Genomic DNA, 6,668 nt, shown 5'->3' with positions numbered 1-6,668 from the left:
ACTGGTCAGTGAGTGGAGAACCCGTAGAGTTGAATGCAGAAGCTGGAAAGCTGTGTGTGCCTCAATTGGCCCTCATCAAGGATTGGGGCAGGGATCTGCGTTTGCTTCAACCAGCCCCCAGTGAGACCTGGGAGGATTTAGGGGAATGCACAAGCTGTGCCTATCTGTCTTGACCTTATTGAGAAGTAGGGGTAGTTGCCCCACTTCCTGCTAACCATTGTGAGAAGGGTGATTAGGAAATACTGTAGGAGTTGGTCCTCCATTATCAGCAACCCTTTGAGAGGACTAGACTATAATAAGATTATTAACCCTTCTGAAGCTGTCTTCCTATTCTTCCTGTCTGACCAGATTAAGAGTGAACCTATGTGTGCATGTGTTATCTGTCTTACACCAGTCAACACCTTGCCAAAGGATGTATCTAAACTCTTCCTGTGGTGGTTGAGAGTAGAAAAGATGCATCATGGAGAGGAGACTTCTAGGGGAGTAGTGGGCCAAAGGACCATGGAAATGGGAATAAGCAAATACTCATGAGGATGTGGACATGAGAATGCCCACCAGGATCAAATTTAGCTCCTGTGAACACATTACTAGATACATTCAGCTTCAACAAGTTTTATTTATTTGTGGCTAACATTTTATTGAAATATTTTGTTTTTATATTACATTTATTTACAAATGATTCTATCTTCTTCCTTCACCAGGGAGCTTCTTTTTGTTAAAATTTTTTTTTTAATGAAAAACAAAATTATAAGATGGCGGCTGGTAAGCAGGAACTAGAGTGAGCTCAGTACCCGAGTCCCTCCAAAAACCTATAAAAAATGGCTCTGAACCAATTCTAGAACTGCAGAACCCACAAAACAGCAGAGGGAAGTAGGGCTCCAGCCCAGGACAGCCTGGATGGTCTCTGGGTGAGGTCTATTCCACACGGAGCTGGGAGCTGGGAGCTGGGAGCTGGGAACTGAGTGGAGCAGAGCCCAGCCTGAGCGGCGTGGACCATCCAGGCCAGAAGCCAGGCGGAAGGGGCCCTAGCACCCTGAATATGTGAGCTGCGGCAGTTACCAGACCCCTCGACCCACAAACACCAAAGACTGCGGAGAAGGTTAGTGGGAAAAGCTGCGGGAGTGGAAGGAGTTCGCAATTCGGCTTCCAGCCCCGGGGGCAGCGGAGGTGGGGCAGCTACAGCTGTTGTTACTTCCGGCTCCAGGCCCACCAGGTGGGAGGAATTAAGTGGCGGATCAGAGCAGGGGAGCACAGCCTGCCGAAGATCTAAGCCTAGTCTGGACTGGGGGTCCTTGGGGAAGGAGGAGTGCGGCTCTGACAGAGCTGGCACCTCCCCCCCAAACGTAGAACATAGAACTCTGTAATCTACAAGCAGTCATACCCCACTGAAAAACTCAAGGGTCAAGTTAGTTGGTTGGGAATATGGCCAGGCAGCAAAAACGTGCCCAGATTCAGTCTCAGACTTTGGATTCTTTCTTTGGTGACAAAGAAGACCAAAACATACAGCCTAAAGAAGACAACAAAGTCATAGAGCCTACAACAAAAGCCGCCAAGAAAAACATGAACTGGCCCCAGGCCATAGAAGAACTCAAAAAGGATTTGGAAAAGCAAGTTAGAGAAGTAGAGGAAAAATTGGGAAGAGAAATGAGAAGGATGCGAGAAAACCATGAAAAACAAATCAATGACTTGCTAAAGGAGACCCAAAAAAATACTGAAAAATACACTGAAGAAAACAACACCTTAAAAAACAGACTAACTCAAATGGCAAAAGAGCTCCAAAAAGCCAATGAGGAGAAGAATGCCTTGAAAGGCAGAATTAGCCAAATGGAAAAGGAGGTCCAAAAGACCACTGAAGAAAATACTACTTTAAAAATGAGATTGGAGCAAGTGGAAGCTAGTGACTTTGTGAGAAATCAGAATATCATAAAACAGAACCAAAGGAATGAAAAAATGGAAGACAATGTAAAATATCTCCTTGGAAAAACCACTGACCTGGAAAATAGATCCAGGAGAGATAATTTAAAAATTATTGGACTACCTGAAAGCCATGATCAAAAAAAGAGCCTAGATATCATCTTTCAAGAAATTATCAAGGAGAACTGCCCTGATATTCTAGAGCCAGAGGGCAAAATAGAAATTGAAAGAATTCATCGATCACCTCCTCAAATAGATCCCAAAAAGAAATCTCCTAGGAATATTGTTGCCAAATTCCAGAGCTTTCAGATCAAGGAGAAAATACTGAAAGCAGCCAGAAAGAAACAATTTCAGTATTGTGGAAACCCAATCAGAATAACCCAAGATCTGGCAGCTTCTACATTAAGAGATCGAAGGGCTTGGAATGCGATATTCCGGAGGTCAATGGAGCTAGGATTAAAACCTAGAATCACCTACCCAGCAAAACTGAGTAACATGTTCCAAGGCAAAATATGGATTTTCAATAAAATAGAGAACTTTCAAGCTTTCTCAGTGAAAAGACCAGAACTGAATAGAAAATTTGACTTTCAAACACAAGAATCAAGAGAAGCATGAAAAGTAATCAAGAAATGGAAATTGCAAGGGACTTACTAAAGTTGAACTGTTTTGTTTACATTCTTACATGGAAAGATGATGTGTATGATTCATGAGACCTCAGTATTAGGGCAGTTGAAGGGAATATGCATATATATATATATATATGTTTATGTATATATATAGGTGAATGTGCATGTATGTATGTATCTATGTGTATATATATGTATGGGTATGTATGTGTATATATATATGTGTGTGTTTTTTTATATATATATGTGTTTATATGTATGTGTATATATATATGTGTGTATGTATATATATATGTGTATATATATATATGTGTGTGTATATATATATATGTGTGTATATATATATATATATATATGTAAAAGAGAGAGAGCAGACACAGGGTGAGTTGAAGATGAAGGGAAGATATCTAAAAGAAATAAAATGAAATTAAGGGATGAGAGAGCAACATAGTGAGAGAGGGAGATAGGGAGAGATAGAATGGGGTGGATTATCTTGCATAAAGGTGGCAAGAGGAAGCAGTTCTGTGGGAGGAGGGGAGAGGGCAGGTGAGGGGGGAATGAGTGAACCTTGCTCTCATCAGATTTGGCCTGAGGGGGAATACCATACATACTCAGTTGGGTATCTTACCCCACAGGAAAGAACAGGGAGGAAGATAAAAAAAAATAAAAGGGGGGGATGATGGAGGGGAGGGCAGATGGGGGTGGAGGTAATCAAAACAAACACTTTGGAAAGGGGACAGGGTTAAGGGAGAAAATTCAATAAAGCGGGATGGGTTGGGAAGGAGCAAAATGTAGTTAGCCTTTCACAACATGAGTATTTTGGAAGGGTTATACATAAAGATACATGTGTGGCCTAGGTTGAATTGCTCGACTTCTTAGGGAGGGTGGGTGGGAAGGGAAGAGGGAAGAGAATTTGGAACTCAAAGTTTTAAAATCAGAGGTTCAAAAACAAAAAAAGTTTCTGCATGCAACTAAAAAATAAGATCCACAGGCAATGGGGTGTAGAAATTTATCTTGCCCTACAAGAAAGGAAGGGAAAAGGGGATGAGAGGGGAGGGGGGGTGATAGAGGGGAGGGCTGACTGGGGAACAAGGCAACCAGAATATAAGCCATCTTGGAGTGGGGGGGAGGGTAGAAATGGGGAGAAAATTTGTAATTCAAACTGTTGTGAAAATCAATGCTGAAAACCAAATATGTTAAATAAATAAATTTAAATTTAAAAAAAAAAAGAAAAACAAAATTATTCAGCTAATCAAAAGGAACCTCAGACTTGTCTGAGTCCATATGCAATAGTCCACACCAATAATCCTTTACATCTTCAATGAAGCATGGGAGGTACGTTTCCTTATTTTTTTTTCCCTAGGGCCAAGTGTGGTCATTATAATCTCTTGAAATTCAGCGTATTTTTATTGGTTTTGTTTATTTACATTTTTATAGCTGCTGTGTATGCTTTTTTCTATTCACGTTTAATTTTTGACTAAGTTTTCAATGAATCCTTTTGCTCTTCATCTTCTTTCTCTTGTTTTAGTTTTGCTTTGGTTTTTTTAGTTGTGTTGGAAGAGCATCTTGGGAGCAAGGTCAAGGTAGTTAGAACAGAAAACAAGTGTTTCAGAGGAGCCTGGGAGGAGGGGTGATACAGAACAGGTTAAGATTGGATTAATTGTCCTATTGAGTGTGAGAACTCCCAGAAACTTCCTGTTATGCCCTACCCTGTTGCATAGGATTAGAAACCTACATTTCTAGAAATCTCTCTTGATGATTTACTTTTCTATTCTTTTACTTTCCATTAGCTAAATATTTTCTTTCAGCGTCTGAGTGGAGAGGAAACAAAATCATTTTTAGCATAGTGTTTTAGGCTGATGCATATCAAATCGGTTCCATGAAAAATACACTGTTGGATGAAAAGCTTCCTGCATTAAGCAGAAAACCTCTTTGATTTACTGTTTGAGGCCTTGGGAATCAACCAGATTCAGAGGCATAGTTGTCCATGTTTCTTATATCTCATTCTTAAGCATTTTTCAAGGGCTTTCATCCAGTAGCAACTCTTAGATTGTCATTTCCTCCTGAGCAAAGGCTGTGTCTATTCTTTGGGTGCCTCCTTAAGGGTCTAGTTCAGTACTGTATATGTAAGGATGCTTTGTATATATGATTAGCTGACTGACTTGTTTGTTAAAGATAAGTAAATAATTGAATACCCAGAGAGCTCAACCACAAACTTCCCACAGTATGAATCCCTCAGAGCTTCTGCTCCATGGCCACTCTCCACACTACAGAGACAGGAGCAGAGAAGGGTTCAGCAGGCAAAGAGTCATATTTCAGTGACTACTGTGATTTGGCCTTTGAAACACACTCAGCTTGGGGGAATAAAAAAAAGATAAAAAGGGGAAAAGCCAACCAGCCGTGGAATTCTGGTCTTCTGTAGTTTGAGATAGAAACAGTGATTGATTCAGAGAAATAAAAGAGAGGAGAATAAAATATAAGTCACCCAGATACTTTACAGAGTTCACATACTCAGAACTAAATAGGGCAGTTTTGGCTTGACCATGAACTTCTGTAAATCACAACAGATGGCCTCTGGCCCATTCTTTGCATGGGTGAAACATGTCAAGAAGTCAAAGTCAAGAAACATCTGACCTCTGCTAAATATTAAGACAATTTTGATCTAAGAACCCATCAATGGTGCTGACATCCTCTACAAATGACCAAGAACTTTAAGAAGCTTAAAAAAAAATCTTTCTTGTACTGATTGTAGGACACAGATGATTATCTGATTTCTCTGAATTTTATCCTTTTTTCTATTACTTACTTTTTTGTTTTTTTTGGGGGGGGCAGGGCAATTGGGGTTAAGTGACTTGCCCAAGGTCACACAGCTAGTACATGTGTCAAGTGTCTAAGGCCGCATTTGATCACAGGTCCTCCTGACTCCAGGGCCGGTGCTCTACTCACTGCGCCACCTCGCTGCACCTGTATTACTTACTTTTAAGCTTAGTAACCATCAATAAAAACAAGTATTCAAATATGCAGGACAGAAAATAAATGGTTAAAAACCCAAAGAACGCTCGCATTTTCTTTGCGGTGGAATACCCTCCTATAATCTCCTTTACAAATGGGCTCTGCGGCATAGCTACTGCTTCACCCAACTCAGGTCACCCATGATCATCAGTGGCAGCCCACTGCCTGACAGGGGCTGCTCGGGAGCACCACTAAGGTTTATAACATCATAAGAAGAACGAGCAACATGACAGCAATCCCATCCAGCGGTTCACTTGTAGCAACCCATGTCTTCTACCAAAGGCATCTGGGTTCCACTTCCAGCAACAGCTCCCACGGAAGTGCTGAGTACTCTGGGGAAGTGATCCCCCACCATCCTGGTCTTCCCAAATCAGACCCAGGCCACTGGTGGGCAAACTTCTTCTTTGGGAAGTCGAGTCATCCATTCATTGACAACTGTCCTGGAATCCCCAGAGCACTCAGGAACTTTCCAGGTTGCTCATGGCATGATCATCTGTGACCTGGCTCAGCAGGCCATAAGGAAGCTGTATGTCAGTGAGTCCAGCAAGACTAACAATGGGCCTTCTGCATGAGCAGCAGCACCTTCCTTGCTGCTCCCATGCTTCCGAAATGTGCTAGGCATCAGAGTCCATTTCCCCCTCCTCTACCCTCTTCTCCCCCCTTTACCTCTCCCACCTATTCCCTTAGAATAGATAGGCTGATTAAGTGTAGAAGTAGTTGTGTTGTGTGTGTGATTTTTAAAAAAGGAAAACAAAAGCAAAACACCAAAAAAGCAAGTAAAAGAAACCACACTTGTTTTTTTTTTTAATATCTGAATCACCTATGTGCTTTTCAGCAGCCTCAGTAACTTGTTTACTTTGTACTCAACAGGAACTAATAAATTTTGAGCAGCCTTTTAAAAAAAAAGAAAATAAATGATTGAACATAAAAACCATATAATCTGTTCATTGCAGTTTTCTTCTTTTTTAGATGTATATTCTTCTCTATTTTAGGTGTTTATTTTTGTTTTTTTTTTTTTTGAGATCGGGTTTCCCCTTGCACAGACTGGAAGTGTAGTGCCAACTGTCAGACTCTATCCTCTCACACATTAGAATGGAAGCTTTGTCCTTCTCCCTT

At 41.1% G+C, this 6,668-nt stretch overlaps 1 pseudogene; it reads left to right on the top strand.

Moving 5' to 3' along the window:
• Nucleotides 1-5,778: 5,778 nt before the first annotated feature.
• LOC118855958 lies at nt 5,779-6,124 on the top strand (annotated as a pseudogene).
• The last annotated feature ends 544 nt before the right edge of the window (nt 6,125-6,668 follow it).

This window comes from Trichosurus vulpecula, chromosome 7 (assembly GCF_011100635.1).
Source record: "Trichosurus vulpecula isolate mTriVul1 chromosome 7, mTriVul1.pri, whole genome shotgun sequence".
In the NCBI taxonomy this organism is placed as follows: domain Eukaryota; kingdom Metazoa; phylum Chordata; class Mammalia; order Diprotodontia; family Phalangeridae; genus Trichosurus; species Trichosurus vulpecula.
This window is presented reverse-complemented; position numbering and strand designations above follow the sequence as displayed.